The sequence below is a fragment of the Lactuca virosa genome, chromosome 7 (genome assembly GCF_052849685.1).
Source record: "Lactuca virosa cultivar CGN04683 chromosome 7, Lactuca_virosa_CGN04683_v6, whole genome shotgun sequence".
Taxonomy (NCBI): domain Eukaryota; kingdom Viridiplantae; phylum Streptophyta; class Magnoliopsida; order Asterales; family Asteraceae; genus Lactuca; species Lactuca virosa.
Window position 1 is genome coordinate 247,462,541 of NC_136432.1, and position 20,751 is coordinate 247,483,291.

Here is a 20,751-nt window from a genome sequence, read left to right on the forward strand (position 1 = left end):
GCGTTGTCTGTGGGACCCAGTCGCGACAAACCAGAAAGAGACAAAAGGAATGTTTAGGAAAATTTCGAATGAAGCCAATATTCAACTTTAATGATGATCTGCAAGTGCACGACGCACATATCATATGCCCAATGCGCATATTGAATATTTTCAACTTTTCATCCCCAAAAACCATTAGATACCTTAGACACTAGAAACTTTAAGGAGTTTAATTTAAGGGCAAGGAAGAAAGATTTCCTTGAAATAATAGGAAAATTTATTCGTTGCTAGGGAAGCAACAATCAATTAAGTTTATATGTTGCTAGGGAAGCAACATTAGCATTATAAACGTTGATAGGGAAGCAACAGTAGCATGATATAATCCGTAAATTGTATAGGTTGCCAGGGAAGCAACAATAGCATGGAAATAATTTGTAAATTATAGGACACTAAGAAAGGAACGATGTCATAATAGGAAAAGAAATGACAAAAGATACCAATAAAGTCTTTAATTATCAAATAGATAAGAAGACATGTTGCTAAGAGAGAAAACGTAGTACCATACATATAGGAAAGTAGTGTTAACCCCTTAGGAACACCAAATAACCTTATTGTCGTTATTTTAGGATAACAACCCTGCTATGTTAACCTTGATTGACCCGACCAGCATTCAGACCGTGATTCAGCGTCAAGTGTTAGTCAAGTCTCTAACACATTAGGGAATCTCAGAGCCTACAAGGAAGAGGGAACCAATAAGGAAGGTAATCAACTAGCAAGAACCTATTACGATTTTCTCAACTGTAAGCCGAGACATTCTATGAAGATATAGGAATAGATAGTTTGATCTATTGGTAAAGAGAGATAGATAGCAAGTGTTCTAGTGAACATAGGGTCAAGTTTGCAACTTGCATGTTCATGGGAAGAGCTCTCCTCCGGTGGAGTATCCAGGTGAAGGATTTCAGCGTAGATGAAGCCTATGCAAACCCCTGTGAAGAGTTGAAGAAGCAGAGTATTTGAGAATTCCGTTCTAACAGGTATGTAGCTCGAGCCGAACAGAAATTCAATCATCTGAGCACCAATGAGTCAGGATTTGATTTCAATATGGTACACTTTGAGTACCTAGTCACCATATGGCCAGAATTGGACAACTCGGAGATCCAGAAGATCAATGCTTATCTCCATGGATTAGCTACCCACATTAGTGTCGAAGTGCAGTTTCATCAACCTAGTACCTATGAGGAAGCTAAATATTTAGCCTTAAGTCTCAAGGATCATGTGCCCTTGAACCCAAAAAGGAGCAAGATGAAGTTAAAAGAGCTTAAGAACAAGTGGGGAGGAATCGTCAAGGGAAAACTTAGTCTGTCCTTGTTGAAGGGAAAAGAGGAAAGGAAGCCTCATGAAAAATCACCAATTTCACCAAGGGGATACACGGGAAGACTCCCCTTGTGCAGCAATTGTGGACTTCATCATCTGGGCAAATGTGAGAAGTTTAGATGTACCAACTGTAGAAAGCCAGGGCACATCGCCAACGTCTGCAAGAGTCAAACATGCCAGTAGAATGAAATACTGGATGTTAGAATAAGGAGATTTAGGAAAAAAACTCCATAGGAATAATTATATAATGGTTAAGCAAGGTTATTGGAAACCCTTGAAATTGTACTCAACATTTATACATATATATATATATATATATATATATATATATATATATATATATATATATATATATATATATATATATATATATATATATATATATATATATATATATATATATAAAGGTCTATTTTGAGTACAAGTTGGGATAAGAAAATAACAATAGAAATCCTTCCTGAAATCCACACCAATATTATGATAAGAGATTTAGGTTTCCTGTTGGTGTAAAATAAGGATAATATCAAATAGCATTTCAAAAGACAAATATTAGATGCTAATAGTTGAAGAATTATAAGTGGAACACTCCAAAGAAATTTTAGTTATCCCAATTGTAATGAAAAAGGAATCTACTTCCTGATTAATAAATCGGTCTCCCCTAATAAGATTACCATAAGGTCTGAATTTCAAGGACAAAATTCCTAAAACAGGGGGAGAATGTATCAATTAGGAATTTCTCTTCACCGATTGTTACTAAATATTAACATCAACCAATGATAATGATAGAACTTTTCATATTTAAGGAAAATATGATCAGTAAAATGTAAATAATTAGGTCAAAAATGAGTGACCAAAAAGTTATATCAATTTTTATGATGGTTAGTGTATTTGGAAAGTACACAACAAAGTGATCCCAAGAATATAAGAGTTGCAAAAATCTAACTCTGATTGGAGGAATTATGATTTTATAAAAGATAAAAACCAAACGCGTTAATAATGTTATTATCGTCAAAATAACATATGGAGATCGGTTGAGTTTCGGCTAACATCACAAAAAAGAAAATCATAGTAACCCATAAGACAAGGACTTTGAAAGGAAAAAGGTCAAAAGCGGAGCTCGTATGAAGAATATACGATTTTTAGAACAATATAAAATATGGGTTAAAAACGAAAGTCATAATTTGTCAACGCCACCTTAAGGAAAGATGTAGTACTTGAAGAGAGCTACACAAGTATATAAAGAGGGTAAGAAACAAAATTCATATAAAGAAGATATGATTTTTTATAAAATATTTAGGGATGCACGCCAACTCTGCTTCATGCCCATCACGCACACCTGACACTCGGATTCGTCGAAGATTAGGGAGACGTGGACCATCAAAAGTGTGACATGTGGCAAGCTCTAGATAGAGCCACGAAGCGAGTGCATGTCGCGCATGAAGTGTACCGCACGCACAACCCCTATAAATTGAGGTGCTTACTTTCTGATTTTCTCATCCGAAACAAAATCTATATACCTCTCAAGCTGTTTCGAAGACCCACTCGATGGCGTGAAGCTTCGGATACAATGGCTCAGATAGTTTACAATATGCCACTAGAGTGACTACACGAACCCTATTTCACTGTTTTAATTGTTTTATGGGGGGATACATGCTTATCAAATGATTTTATCAAAATATATTTATAGTTATAAATATCAAATCATTTATAAAGCTTAAAGCCTTAGGATAATATAGTTGTAGATACTATGTCTAGTGTTAAGCTATGATATTATGCCTAAGAGATATGATGCTCGATAGTCTGGGAAGAGATAATAATTAGATGTTATAATGGCCAAATCCCTAGGAGAACATAGTACCTAGAAGTTATGTTGTTCAAATATAAGGATATGCACTGTACTTAGCTGTTACACTCCGCAAATATCTTGTTTTCAAATAACCATAATTAGGGTAGATATATGAAAACTCATATATATAAAATAATTATGATATCAAAAGTTATAATTATCAAATATAAGTTCAAAGATTTATATTATGATAGTTACAGGAAATCTCTAGGAAGGATTAAGGTAAAATGATAAAAGATAAATGATGAAAGATAAAAGATAAATACCTAAGGTTAGTGCGTTATTAAGCTGTTAATTCATCCAAAGGCCTTGATTAAATTCTATATTCCACGGATACATATGATCGTTAATCTTGCGAGAGCTAGAAAGACATGTATAGATCTATACGGGATTGACAATCCCACTTGCGAATAGCTACAATCCCAATAGGATAACTTTCTTGTTATTCACTATTTGACGTCATATGAAGCTTCCTGGCAGGGAAAAATTATTAGTCAAACAACATCGATTATGAGGGCTCATGGTAATACATTAGATCACTTTATAGTTCAGACTACCATTAGGGATTCCTTGGATTGTTAGATAAAATATGTTAGGATTAGATAAATATCCTAAAAGATAGTAAGATAGGATCGTTATATATTGTAGAAGTTGATCAGATAGGATCGTTAGATATCCTAAAAAGATAGTAAATTAGGATTATTAAGTATATCCTAAAATATAATAAGATAGGATAGTTAGATCTCCTAAAAGATAGTAAGCTAGGGTTGATAAAATACTTTAGGAATGGTTTTTAAAAAAGAAAAAGGATTCTTTAAATAGTACGACCCAATAAAAGCCGAAAACCATAAAAACCAGTAAACTCAGCATCTTTATGTTTATGTTTTCAAAAATCGCATGTGTTCCTAGGATGGAGTAGGGATCCCGTCAAGAAAGGATTATCGGCATGAAGACTTGTAGATTTCCGTTAGATAGGTAATTATGATTGGCTCTCTGTGATTTGGGAAATCTTTATACCATCACCACTCGGCATTTTCCGCCATCGGTCGGGGAGGGTGAGACAATTTGAAACTTATTTAACTCTCGATCCTTGACATACACTGCAACAGAACAAGCCAAAGATAACCACTTTATCGGATTTACAAGAGAGGTAGTTAGGGCATGACGTACAACAGATGAATTAAAACATTCGACAAGCATCTGTAGTTCTTTTGGATAAGCACTAACAATAGTATTAAACAAAATTTTGTTCGACTGAATCTTCATCTGAGGAATAGAACTCTCTTCGTCGGTGGTCTTGAACTAATATGTGTTAGACATGATGATTGAGGTAAGACGTTTGTAGAAAAACTAATCGAGTGAAGGTTAAAAAAATAATAAGGACCTTTAAAACCCCTTTTATAAATGGCACCAAATTTGAATTTGAAATGTCCACCAATAATATTCCGACATGTGGAAAGTTGAAAATTGAAGTGACATCATCACTATCTACGATGTGTAAAATTCATAAGTTTTTGCCTCGATCAAAGAGAAAGCAATAGTCATCAGCCACGTACTACATTAACGGTATCTTTGCATGTTCCTTAGAATCCGAACATCAACCATCAATAGAAAACATGTAAACAACTTTGGTAGTAACCAAGAGAAGTTTGGGTCTCATCCACTTATGGGTATTGTAAATGAAATCATAAACCGGACTTTGTGAAATCTTGGTCTAGGTTGGTAGTAACCAAAACCACAAGGATTTCAGTGTCAATGTGTATCCAAAGAAAAAGATAGAATCAAAAATAAGAAATTTTGTGAAAATTTGTGATATCAAAAAACTTTTATATAAATGCAGTAAGATCCCAGGAAAAGATTCTCTTCCTATTACATCAAGAGAGATGTGATAGTGCTTGTGTGTTTTCCGATGAAATATAATCGAATACTTATAGAGACGTATCAAAGGGCCTCTTTTAGTCAATATCAAATGTAGGTTTTATTTTAAACCAAGTTTGCAACTTAATATAAGAGCAAAACAATGTACGTAAATTCTTGAGTGATCAGTGTAATATTTTTACAATAACTAAATATATGGAAAAAGGTTGAAATAGAAATCTCATTTCATAAAAGCAATAAAGAATTAGATCTAATTTGGTTGAAATGACTTGGGATTAGTAAATTTCACTAAGATCATGCAAAACGAATGAAAATGAGATTTTGAACATTACAAATGGTACATTGAAACATGAAAGTTTCATCCATCAATTCCATTGTAAAAATATAGAACAGTAAATTATTCACCATCAATTGCGTTAACATGAGTTGTTTTTTAGGTCTCACTATCATCATGGTTAAAATGATTTCAAGTTCATCAACAAAGAGATTTGGCACACCTACATCCTAGTTATTTCTTACTAGAGATGTCTTGGGATATATGTCATTGAGTGTGAAAAGTGTAAGAATGATGAGATAAGAAGATAGACAACAAGTCTTTCACAAACTTATGGTTACAATAAGTATGTTCACCAAGACAATTTTTGAATAAACATAATTCCAAGTTGGTTCTAAGCTAGAATGTCAAGGGTTAAACAAAAATTGTGGTTGAATACTCTGTCCATTCATTATGGTTTAGAAAAGGAAACCTATGTTTAGGTTTGTATATACCCAAGACATATTCGGCTTCCACGATGGATTAAGAGAATCATAGTACCTCTTCTACGAAATAATGACCGAGTAGTTATCTTTAAACTCCAAAGTGAGTAGAGAAAGGGAGCTTAATGAATTCTGTTAATATATAATGTTGGGAACTTATTCATAGAATAAGAAATTTCGTTAAGGCTTCGTAAACAAAAAGAAATCTTTTAGAAATTTTTATTTTTGCAACAAGTAATTTTTTTTACAGTAATCAAAAAAATAGTATAGTAACTTTTGAACAATTCAATGACTCTGGCCAAGTTGTGTATATCCTAACATCTGCATAAATAAATAGCAACATCAGTAACACTATTAGAATCTTTTAGCTTGATTTTGGTACATAACAAGCTTCCATCATTCCCAACCCATTTAATATTCTTATAAACGATATTTCATCAAGAGGTTTGATAAGTTGATTTGTTATATTAACAAAATGAACGTCAATATTTCCATTTTCAACAGGATCTGTGATAAAATGATATCGAAGAGCAATATTTTTTGTCTTGGAAAGTTGAACTGGGTTATAACATATGAGAATTGCACTTTGAGAGTCACAAAACAAAGGAATATTCTTCATGATTATTGGATAGTTATGTAGTTTACTTTGAATCTAGATCACTTGCAAAGTGGATGCAACAACTACAATATACTCTACTTTTGATGTGGATATTGATGCACTTGTTTGGTTCTTTAACTACTAACTCATAAGGTTCGCATCTAGAAATTGACAACCCCTAGTTGTACTTTTTCTATAAAGTTGACAACCTCCCATCTCAACATCATAATATGATTGAATGAAAAATCTAGTATTCATAGGATACCAAATTCCACACATAGGTGTTCGATGTAAATTTCAAAAAATATTCTTTACATCAATGAGATGTGGTTCTCTTTGGTTTGGTTGATAGTTGGAAAAATTACACACAAAAAACATAATATAAGCTTGACTTGGTGTTAGATATAACAAAGAACATATCATGCACGTCTATCCAATGATGGACTGAAGAGTGTGCCAGGCCATAGGAACCTTTGCATCTGAACAATTTTCCATGCCAAATCGCTTAAGAAAATTCTTTGTGTAAGATTCTTTATTAATAAAAATTCCTTCGTTGATGTGGTGAATATTCAACCTCAAGAAATACTTGATTTTACCCATCATACTCATCTCAAACTGACTGCGCATCAAATCCACCAATTCCTTTGACAAAGAAGCGTCAGTAGAAACAAAAATCATATCATATACATAAATTTGAACAAGCATAAGATGATCCCTAATTTTCGTTCGAAATAACATAGGATCAACGGATCCTTGCTTAGATTTAGAGATTTTCAATAAATTGGTTAATGTTGCATACCAAGCCCTTGGTGCTTGTTGTATACCATAAACATCCTTATAAAAAATATAATAATGATTAGGAAGCTTATAATTCACAAATCCATGTGGTTAATCAACATATACAGCCTCCTCAAGTATACCATTGAGAAATTCACATTTAACATCCATTTGATACACATCAAAATTCTTCTGAGCTGCATAGGCAAGAAAAATGTGAGTAACCTTTAACAACAAGTCTTTCCTTATTGTGAACGACTTTCCCTTCTTTATCAACTTTATTTTTAAAATCCCATTTAAGACTAACCACAAAAACATCTTCTAGTTTATGAATTAACCACCAAACTTTATTTCTATCAAACTCAGTGGTTCAGCTTTCATGGCAACAACCCAATCAGGATGTTCTAATGCAACCTTAACTGTAATAGGTTCGATTTTATAAATAAAAACATTAAACATAAAAAAATATTCGTGAACATCAAGAACAACATTTTCTAGCTCTAACATGTATTCTTTTTAACATACTAGAGTTAAGATTACCAAGAATCTGTTCTTTGGGATGATCACAAGTCCAATTCTCCATTGGAGGATAAGATGGATCAAAATCAAGATCATCATCCTCAAAGATTTTTTGTACATCTAAAAACTCCTCGAAAACAGAAAGAGTATCATTAATATCATATTTGACATATATTGGATTGACATCTTCTACATGTGTTTGACCTTGCTTCCCCTGTACACAAGGATCTTCTATATGTTGCTCCCCTCAACAGTAGCATTCGATATCAATTTCTCCCATCAACTTGTGGTTGTGTGTGTAGTTACTCCCCCTCAACTGAAATTGGTATCGGAGATTGACCTTCTTCTATATAAGCACTTGGTGTCGAAGTTATCATTCATTTGATTGCCCATCAGTAACTGTGGAATCATCATAATGTTTGATGCTTTGGGAACTTGATTATCTTTGATATTTATATTAGCATTAATGGCTCCGTCAGGTATACCAAAAATTAGATCAAAGACAACATCAAAAGTAAGCATTTGCTTAGAATCCTCATTAGAATTAGAGAGAATTGGATTTTGAGGAAAAACAGTCTCGCATCTCTTGATATAATAATCATCAAATATTAAATTGAAATTCTCTTCAATTCTTCGCCTTCTTTTATTAATCACCCCATATTTCACTGAATTTTGCGAATATCCATGAAATATTTCGTCATCAGCCTTCACTTGAAATTTTGAAATATGATCTTTCAAATTCATAATGAAACATATGTAGCCAAAAACATCGAAAAATTTGACATTATGTTTTCTTTTGTTAATAATTTCACACGGGGTGATATCAGACCTTTGATGTATGAAAGAAAAATTTTGTGTAAAACATGCAGTAGAAACCGCCTCAGCCCAATAGTATTTAGGTAAGTTCGCATATGTAAGCATCGTTCTTGCAGCTTCACATATAGATTGATTTCGCCGTTCCACTACTCCATCATGTTGTGGTGTATATAGAGCTAAAATATTTCGCAAAATTCCATGATTAATCAAGAAAGAATCAAGAATTTGATTCTTGAATTCATTTCCTTTATCACTACTAATTCTCCTGATTGTTTTCTTCAAGCTCACTTCAATGCTTTTGATGAAAACAATCATAACTTGTGCAGTTTCAGACTTTTTCCTAAGAAAATATACCCAAGTGCAACAAGAAAAGTCATCTACAATCACTAATAGATACTTTTACGCATTGAGAGATTCAATTGTCGAAGGACCACATAAATATATATGTAGTAATTACATGGGCTCATCAATCTTCGATTTAATCACAATTGGATGTCCTTGTCGATGTTGTTTACCTTGCTCACAAGATGCACATAAAGAATCATTATCAAACTATAGTATAGGTAAACCTCGAACAAAATCTTTTAAAATAATTTTATTATGATTTTTGAAATTTAAATGAGAAAGTATGTGATGCCAAAGCCCCCTTAAGTCTGATGAAGCCTTCGATAATAAGGAAATGTTTGGTAAACCAACAATGGGCTTCATGTCTAAAGTGAACATATCTCCTTTTCTCTTTGACTTCAATAAAACCTATTTTGCTATTTTGTTAGATATCACACTTCCTTCTTCATCAAAAAGAACCTAATTTCATGTGCCACAATCAGCTGAGATACACTTATATGGCTATGTTTCAAACCTTCAACATAAGCAACTGTTTTGATCGTAAAATTTTCATTGGTGATTTTTCTAACCTCCTTAAATATCTCAAACATTCCTTCCTCCCATTCATGTGACCCGAGCATCCGCTATTAATGTATCAATTCTCATCATATTGCTCGTCACATATTACCTGAAATCAAATAAATATATTTATGTATCCAAGCCTTGATGGGTCCTTGTTAATTAGCATGAAATGTAGTGTGAAGTGTAGAACTTCAAATCCAATTCAGAACTTTGAATATCATTTTATCTATTAAATCAACTTCATTAGTTTGTGGCAAAGAGACATACTCTTTCAATATCGAGGTATCAACTTTACTATAAAGAAAACTTAACTTTTGAATTATTTTTAACGTCTTTCCATTTAGATGGCCTCGACAATGTATCGTGTAAAGAAGTAATTTCATTTTAGGATTCACATAAGTAATTCTCGTATGCTTCTTGCACATAAGCTTGAGAAAACTCATTTGATTGATATTTCTTCCTTTGTGCTTAAACAAATGATTGAAATTTTCGACATTAGCTTTACCTTTAGAAAAGGAAACCTTTGATTTTTGTGTCGATTTTGGATTTCGAAAACTTGAATTATCAGGTTTAAATAGCCCTTGTTGTTGGTTTCGGTTTCGATTGACTCGTTTTTGAAACAAAACGACTTGGTTTTTTGTTGAAAACGTTTGTTGAAAATGTTTGTGATTTTGCTAAAAATTTATTGGATTACCTCTTTGAACATGATTTTAAAAACATTTATTATGTACAAACTTTGACATTTGTAGAAAACCATTTTGATTTTTGTTTTGAACACGTGAGGGAAAAAGTTTGTGAAAAACTTTTGGTGATTCTTTTGAAAAATGTTTTTGTGAATGATTTTTAGAATTCTATGGTTGATTTTGTTATGAATTTTTTTTGTGAACGATTTTGTTATTGAAGATCATGCATTTCTTCCAATAAGCTTTATTTTGAGTCTGTCGATTTGATTGAGACTTTTTCAAAGATAATTTTTCAACATCTTGTTTTGAATGTTGGACCTTCATAGTTTGATCTTTCAACTCATCTGGAAAAGACTTGTCAACAAATTTTGACTTATCTTAAACAAAAGATTGAGTTCCTTTCACTATCCAAACACCATTTTTGTCATTTTTTATCTTTAAAATATGATTTTCGACTCTTTTGATGTTTAAAAGTTTTTGATGTAACAATTGTGACAACTATCACCGATCGTTATCTACGGAAAATGACAAACGTCAAGTATATTAGACTTAATACGTAAAATATATCAATATATAACAAAATATAAAGTTTTGTATTAAGAAAAATATGTAAAATCAACCAAATCGTCCGTAATTCGTCAAAATAAGTTCGCAAAAAGATATGTTGTTTATAACATATTCTGAAAGTATACATTGTCCCGATTCATGAAAACTATATTTCGAAGAAATCCGACTACATATGAATTAGATATGATTTCTATAAGATATAAAAGTTAGTCGCCTAAAAGAATTGTGCAACGTCAAAAACTATGAAGATAATGGTTTTGTTTTAAATAAAGTCACCAATATGGGAATCGTAGTACTCATCAAGATAATAATTTTGAGAAAAAGATAGCCAAAATCGGAGTTTATACGAGAGAGATATGATTTTTGCAATATCATTAAATCGTATAAAAATAAGGGCTAAAAATATATTGTGAATTAGCTAATCTAACCTAAAGCAAATTGTAGTACTCATCGATAGCTACGTGCGGATATAAATAAAGTCGAAAATGGATCTCATATGAGGTAGTTACGGATTTTACAAGAAACAACCTTTTCCGCGTGCAAAGTGTGTGCTACGCACGACGCACACCAGCTTTTAGAAGGGTATACGTGGCACCATAGGTTTTTGACACGTGTCAGGAAAGTACTGGAACAACGAAGCACGAGTGTGGGGCGCCTAAGACCTTACGCGACTCGCCTAGGGAAAAATCAGCTTATACAAGGCGTTGTCAGCTCTATTCGATTCTCACTCCCAAAACTTCATTCTCTCTCGTTTTTGTTTGAAAAATCATTCTAAATATCTAGAACTTTTCCTATTTATATATTTTAGTTATTATTTAATACTTTCCCTCAAGACCGATCTATCCCAATCCCCCCACGCCACCAGTCGCAGTCCTAGGGTCTAGTAAACCACGCTACAATGGTGAGTTTCACATACCCTTTTTCAAACATTTTATCAAATATATAAGGGGGGAGGGACATGAATAATTCTTTCTAATAATTATTATATCATTGTTATCATTGCGTTATAAATTTGTATTTTACAAATATACTTTATATCACTACTTTTCTCAAATAAAATAATAGAAATTATATTCTATCATTATTCTACTCTTAGGATATAATACTATGCTTGGTAGATGCCTTGTCGAATCTTCATAAATAATATACCTAGTCGTTAGACTAGACAGATCTCTAGGGTAACTTAGTACCTAACTGTTATTCTGCCAAACGTCTTAGATAACATAATACATCGTCGTTACATTGGCCATCCCTCTAAGCTAATATAGTACATAGAGTCGACCCAAAATAATGTTATATCTAATCGTTATGCTAGCCATTTCTCTAGGGTAATATAGTACCTAGAGTTCAACCAATCTAAAGAAATAGTATTATATCTAATCGTTATGCTATCCATTTCCGTAGGGTACCGTAGTACCTAGAGCCAGCTTAATCTAAAAGATAGTATTGAATCTAGACATTACCCTTGTCATTTCTCTAGGGTAACATAGTACCTAGAGTGTCGATAGTATTGTATATATCCATTTATATAGGGTAACATTGTACCTAGAGATGGCCAAATCTAAAGTATATGTCTAATACATAATCATTACACTAGGCTATTTCTCTAGGGTAACATAGTAGTTAGAGTTAGCCAAGGGAATAGAATTATATCAAATATACAAACGGATAATAGTAGTGGGTTACGTAGTGTCTATACTCGATGTAGGAGGATAATAGTAATAGGTTATGTTGTCGCTGCTCTCGAATGCCACAGATAATTATAGTATGTTTTTCTTTCACACGACTCTAATAATGGCTATATTGACATACCACCAGTTTCGATTTGCTAAGAATATCTATAAAAAATAATTATATATAAATTATAATTTAACAATAAATATCGAAACTCTATTTATGTCATAAGTATATAGTTATAAAAGAAAAGGGTGGATTTTATCCAACTAACCCATATCGAGTTCACTCTCGATTATCCTGCTCTTAAAGTCACTCATTTCCTTAATTATACTCCTAAAATGGTCATTCCCTCTGACTTTTCCTACCTGGACAATCCTTATGTGATAGTCTTTAAGTACAAAACAAGAATTAATAAAACACACAAACAAACTTCACATATAGAGTTATATATAAACTCGGTCCCTTGATGAGAAAGCACCTAAATATATGCACCAAAATCTATATGAATACAAACTCAAAAGCTTAGATGAAATATGATATCTGAGATTAGCACAATATATGGGTCAAACCACAACTAGGCATAGCATGTACACCTATGCTTAATTATAGTTAAGACCGACATATAACTAATCTTGTAGATGGCCATTGATAGACTAAACTCTAGAGAATCCCATAGAACTTAGAAACCCAACAATATAGACCATTACTCTCTGGGAAAGGTATCACAGTCATTGTGCGTGGATGGAAGATCTTGGAAACAAGGTAACAAAATTGTTTCCAGGGAAAGAGAAAGTCATGACATCCCCTCTTAAAGACTAAGGATACCTATTTTCTGAGGTTCCTACACATTTACTTTTCTTTAACACCGATGAGGAAGCCCACTAAGAGGACGACTCCTCAGAAGAAACTAGAGAGCCATCCGAATCGTCATAAGAGCCCTCTGAGGACTCTTTAGAGTTCTCTGAGGAGGACGATCCTACTAAGGAGGACGAAAACTCCACCTGGTATCTTTACTAATTGACCTTTTAAAATAAGGTACGCTTACCTAGGCAAACTGTTCTCTAAGATTCATGGATTACGAGAACAATGAGAAAACAAGTATATACAAGAGTATAACACCCTCTCTGTCTCTTGAGAATAGTCTTTTGAAGCTTTTCCTCTCTTAACTTTTATGATGTTTGTTTTTACACTAACTTGTGTGGTTAGTCCTTATTAAATGCAAATATAAAACTAATCAAAAACGTCAACAAGTAACACTCTCCTTATATACTAATTGTGATTGGAAGATAACCACAAGGAACCCCAGTGCATGGATCCAATAGCCATCAATGCGTTGGTCACTCAACGAGTCGAGGAAGCCCTAGCTAATAGGAATGTCGAATCTGGGCAAGGTAGAGGAATCAGAGGAAGTAGTTCAAAGAGTGGTAATAGGAGTCACCAAAGGATATGTAATTATAAGCAATTTATGAACTCCAAGCCCAAACTCTTCTATGGAAATGAAGGAGTAGTAGGACTGACTCGCTGGATTGAGAAGATATTCTCAGTATTTGAGATCAGCTTATATGCTGAAGATTACAAACTTAGGTTTGTTTCATGTTCCTTTGAGAGCACACCATTGTCATGGTGGAACTACCACGCCAAAACCATGGGAATTAGCACATGAAATTCCATCTCCTGGGATTATCTATAACAACTACTGACGGAAGAGTATTGTCCAAGAGAAGAGATGCAAAAGCTAGAGCAAGAGCTCTAGAATCTTGTTATGAAAGATATAGACATTGCACCTTATACCAATCACTTCAATGATATCTATACTTTCTGCCCCAACCTTGTCACCCCATAGCACAAGAATAATGAAAAGTATATATGGGATTTAGTTTAGCCTATTCAAGGATTAGTCACTACTTCCAGACCAACTACATACGATTGTGCCAAGAGACTGGTGTTTAACCTGACCAAATAGGAAATCTACCAAGGAACGATGATTCAAAAGGTCAAACTTCCGGTCAAGACATATCAAGAGAATGTTTGATGGTTACTCATAGAAAACATCATGGAAGAAAAAAAATGTACGGAAAGTTTGTATAGCAATCGTCACATCACGTACTCTATTAAGACATTATCCAGGAAGTCTTTGTTATATGGTGAGTGCAACTACCACCATGTAGAGAAGTAATCTATAATAAATGTGGTAGAAAAGGCCATACCACTAGGTATTGTAGGAGACCGAACTGCGTCTCAATCCAATGAACTGGTGTTGGTGGAAATTGCAACTACTATAAATGTGGAGAAATTGGCCACTTCAAAAGAGACTGTTGTAAAATGGAATGTACAAGGGATAGTGCTCGAGAAAGAGCATTCTTCATTGGAACGATTGACGCTATACAAGATGATTCCTGAGAAATTGGTACGTCCTTGTTAAATAACTTTGTAAGACTATATTATCATTGTTTAGCATTCTAAGTTTTTCGAACACTAGATTTAAGCGCTCTCTAAAACATAAAATTAGTAAAAGCTAAGAAACACATGTTATTAATTATTAGGAGGATACATAGGTTCCATGATTCTGGAATTAAATAGTTTTAGAAAGTGTGATTTAGCTCTATTACGAAGCTTTCGTCTTAGTCTACCCGTAATAGGGAGAAATCACTGTTTTGATTTTAGCCGTATGTAATAGTGTTCATTAAATTATTAGATAACATTATGTAGAACTCTTCATAATACAATGAATCCCTCAAAAAAATTCTATAAAAAATTATTTCTAAAAACACTTCGAAATATTATAGGAATTCGATATCTTTGGAGTGTATGTTCTAGTTAGTACTTGACTAATGTCAATATCTCTCTATGTTTAAGTAAGTACTTGACTGATGACACTATCTCTGTATGTTCTAGTAAGTAATTTAGTACTTATATGAGGTAATCACTATCACTACCAATATATATATATATATATATATATATATATATATATATATATATATATATATATATATATATATATATCTATATATATATATATATATATATATATATATATATATATATATATATATATATATATATATATATATATCAGAAAGTACTTGTCTGAGGGAATCACTATCACTACCACTATGTATTAGAAAGTACGTGTCTGAGGTAATCAAAATCGGTTCTAAACTTCAATTCGAAAGAGAACCCCTAGAGATTCGATTTCTCTCTATAAAACTAAACTTAAGAATAAGTATTGTACTTAGTTGATACTCTGCCGTAATATCCTAACAATATCAAAATCATAATAATTATTTCATCTATATAGTTAAATATATTTGTATCAGAATAATTATGGAATAAAACTATATTAACGGAAAACTTAAGGAGATGCAATGTATTAATTGTATAGTGCCCTAATATCCTATCAAAGAATATCAAAACAAATGATAATTATATATATATATATATATATATATATATATATATTAGTATATTAGTATAGTTATTGAATGAAAAAACTAAAGGGAAGAATAATAAGATAAATAAACATACTTTAAGCTTAAAATAAATAAGTGTTAAATAAGTATCAATATTCATCATTTAGCTGATTAGTTTTCAGCTAAACTCACATATAATCGTTAAATCTTATGAAAGAAAGGAAAGTTTTTTTTATAAATGTATATGTGATTAACACCCCTACATGTGGTAATGTCACAATAGGCATAACTTTCTAAACTATTTTACAACGTCTAACGAAGCATTGTGTAGGATGAATATCAAGTCAATAGCTCGATTATAGGAACTCATTGTAACATTGTTCATCAACCTTAATTAATTAAACTACCTAGAGGGGAACACCTTGAAAATAGTAAAAGTATGAAAGGATAAGAAAAAAGGATAAAAATCTATAAAGTTAAGTTATACGATAAGTATGGAAGGAGTGATATCCTAGAAAAATATAAGAGAATAAATCATACAACTACTATAACGAAAAATAAAAAAGGAAGCCATGGGATGGGTAATACATCAATAGGAAAACATATAACAATAACAAATCCAATATCAAGATAAGTACTATACTTGTAGCTTATTGGAGGTCAATATGTCTTAAACATAGTAAAAGATTAAGAAATGATCAAAAACTTAGAGTATAAGGAATTATGACAAACAAAGATCATAGATTCAAAACATTTACAAAAAGTAAACTCTAAAAATCCTAATTCACTAAGACTTTCCTAATAGTGCCTTCGTGACAGACACTACTAGTTGAATTTCGGGGAAATTCCTTAAACTGGGGGAGAATGTAACAAGTGCAAGAACTGTCACCGATTGTTATTTACGAAAAGTGAAAAACCTCGATTATAATAGACTTAATATGTAATATATATCAATCTGTCATAAAAATATAAAGTTTTGTATTAAGAAAAATAGGAAAAATAAACCAAATAATCCGTAATCCGTAAATATAAGTGCAGAAATGTAATGTTAGTTATAACATATCACGAAAGTACACACCGTCCCGATCCTGGAAATATAAACTTCATAGAAATCTAACTCCTTATGGATTACATATGGTTTTTATAAGATATAGAGGACAGTTGTACACAAGGAATGTGTGACATCAAAAACTATGAAGAAAATGGTTGAATTTTAACTAAAGTCACCAAAAGTAGAATAGTAGTACTCCTCGAGATAAAAATTTTAAGAAAACAAAGCCAAAATCGGAGTCCCTGCAAGAGAGATATGATTTTCGCCGAATCATTAAATCGTATGAAAATAAAGCCTAAAAATAAATGCAGAATTAGCCAACGCAACCTAAAGAAAATTTGCAGTACTCGTAGATCGCTACGTGTGGATATAAAGAATATTGAAAATGGAGCTCGTATGAGGAAGTTACGGATTTTATAAAAACAACATTTTTCGCGCACAATGCGCGCTACGCATGGCGCACACCAGCTTCTAGAAGGCATACACGACACCATAGTTTTCAGACTAGTGTCAGGAAAGTACTAGATCTACGAAGCACAAGCACAACGTGCCCAAGACCTTGTGCGACACACCTGGGGGAAAATCAGCCTATAAAAGAGGTAACCCCATTCGATTCTTACTCCCAAAAACTTATTTCTCTCTCGTTCTGTTCGAAAAATCATTCTAAATATCTAGAAAGTTTCCTATTTAAATATTTTGCTTATTATTTCATATTTTCCCTTAAGACCAGTTGATCCCGAGCCCCCGACGACACCCATTGCAGTCCAAGGGTCTACTATAGCATGCTAGAAAGGTGAGTTTCATGACCCTTTTTTCCAACTTTTTTTCAAATATACAGGGGAGGGGGGACGTGAATAATTATGTCTAATAATTATTATATCGTTATTATCATTGCTTTATAATATTTATATTTTACAAATATACTTTGTATCGCTATTCTGCTCAAATAAAATAGTAGAAATTACACTCTATTATTACTCTGCTCTTACGATATAATATTATGTCTAGTAGATACCTTGCCCAGTCTTCACATATCATATACCAACTCGGTATATTGGACATATCTTGTAACACCCATGTCCAGATTGGTTAAACTTAATTGTAGCAAAGACCTAAGATGGAGATTTAACCGAAACTCTGTGTCATGACGTGGCCAAGGGAGGCCACGCCGTGGAAATGGTTAAATGGGCCAAGGGAACTCTTTTAGGTTTCCCTTTGTATTTAAGCCTCTCAAACTCGATTCTAGGGTTCATTCTCGCCCTCTATCCCCCTCAATATCAGGTAAACCATAATCCTTTCCCACTTGGTGGTTTTGGCACATTTTGGGTGGCTTTGATGCTTTTAGGAAGGAAGTGAGGAAGATTAGTGTAAGGATCAAGAAAGAAACACTTTATCATCTTGGTTATCACCTTCTGCACCATTTGTTAGGATTCAAGTCTCTATCTTTTTAGTTATTCTCTTACATCTAGGTTGTTTTGGTCCCATTTTGGTTCATTGCGTTGATTTGAGTTAATGGATGGAATAAATTTGGCAACTTTATTGCTCCCTAGTGTCCTTTGAGCATCATATCTTTTGGATCTAGAGTTTGGTTGTTATTTGTGAATCTTGAATAAGTTTTTGATCATTTCTTTCCATTTTGCCTAAGTAGACTTAAGGCCATGCATGGGTCATGAATGTCCATCAAGTAATCATTTTTATGGACCTTTGGTAACCCCCCCCCCCTTATCTTCTGGAAGAGTTGGGGTTAAGGACCTTTTCTGATTAAGGGCTTAATGGTTAAGATTTTATGGATTTTGGCTTTATTTGGACTAGGGTTTTAGATATTGATCTCTTCGGGTGTCTTAATGGGTAAAGTTGGAAACTTTACTCATTTGAACCACAGTTGGGACTAGATCTGAGCTTTGGATCTCTTGGAATCGAGGACGGCAGATTAATCCATTAAGCTGATGGAAACCCAGTGCCCACGGCGTGGCCATAGGTCACCACAGCGTGGCGGCTTGGAATTTCTTGTAAGTTCGTTAGGTGAAGGCCATGGTATGGCTGTCATCTAAAGTCAACTTTGGTCGTTGAATTTTGGCATGGGTTGACTTTTTGGTCAATATCTATTTTTAGAAGGTAGACTTAGGGTTTTCCTTGTGTGGGTTAACATGAGGTGTTAAGCACCCATCATTTGATGGGAGAGTCGTTAGTTGTGGTTTGCGGTTTTGAGCTGAGTATTGGTCGGCTCTGTGATTAAGGTCAGTCTCTTCACAGTACTTGCTACTCAAAGGTACCAATGTCGGCTCACTGGATTATGTTACTATATATCCTTGTAGTCTTTGTGACTCATGTTGTATGTGTGCTTATTTTCTATATGTATGTGGAGTGAAATAGACCCAGTACAACCTTGTGCTGACACATGAGTTGAAATAGACTTGGGGGTGAAATAGGCCCGATACAGCCTTGTGTTGGCATATGAGTTGAAATAGATTCGTGGTTGAAATAGACCGGGGGTGAAATAGACCCAGTACAACCTCGTGCTGACATATGAGTTGAAATAGACTCAGGGGTGAAATAGACCCGACACAGCCTTGAGCTGGCGTATATGTATGGTATGCGGTATTTTGAGGGAAGTCACTTAGCTTTGTGCTTACGATTTACGTTTTTGGTTTCAGGTACTTTCGGTTCGAAAGGGAAAGGCCCGGTGTAACTGCACAACATCCACCGGAGATTTCCGCATTGGGAATTAATGATATTACTCTGATGTTCAAATAATATAATTACTTTGATCTGTTTTAGAACAACTCGTTTGTATGATTTATCATTTTGAAAATGAAAATTTTACTATGAAATTTGGGACATTACAAGTTGGTATTAGAGCCTTGTTTTGAGGGATTCGGGCACACTCTCGGGTTTGTCTGAAATCAAACTGAGGAATTGTAATCTTTTGAAAGGAAATAAATTTTCTAAAAAGATTTTTATAAAGAAAAAGGGAGTGTGATGCGTACAATCATCCAAGCTCAAGTACGTGATTCCCAAAATACTCATACATATTTGTTATGTTATACATTATCAGAATTGCATGCTAGATTAGGGCTAAAGATCTAGTCAAGATTTCATGCTAGGAGATGCCTTTATATGTCTGATTGTTTGAGCTTTTAGAATTGCATGCTAGTATGGATTTTAGATAATTGGATGGATTGGCCTAGTATGTGATGCCTTGTAGCATATGAGGAATTGGATGCTATATTAGATTTGGAATCTTTCTTGGCAGAAAGTGAGCTTGAGATGTCCTCTGTTTTGTTGTGGCTTTGAGTGTTACTGCATGAATGATGCTTGCTTTGTGCTTTGTGGGACTCTTGATGATGTGAATTAACTATTAAGTGAATATGTTAAGTCACATGTTGCATAGGTTAAATAATCTAAGAGTGAATGATTTGACCCTACTACACAACTTTTTTCCGAGTCCGACCGTCGTAGGATGAGTCTTTTACTCGAAGGGTTATCTAAGTTGTGTTGCATGTGATTTTATTCATGACGTACTTAACTCGAATTTTCAGGAGTTCTTCAGCAGTTGATGGCAGGGTGAGGTCGGGAACCTAGGAGAGCCTACGAAGTTTTCTAGCCTGTTTTGTGCGTTGTTCGGCGGGAACATGGGGTACCAGTTTGAGAAAGTGACTTAGAGGATTTGGGGTGATTCTTGATTAAAGTATGGATAGGTGTGGAAGTTAGTATTGGGTCCGTACTACTGAAAGCACATTATCCATACTTGAATCAAGGAGAATCACGAAGAATCTAGGAAGCCTATGGATTGAGGATTCTTGAGTATGTTCCAGTCATTTGTTGTCACACCCCCAAACCTAGGATGGCGGAAACGTCCGGGGGTGGAGGACTTCATGTATAGTATCACAACAACGAATATAATAGTGCTC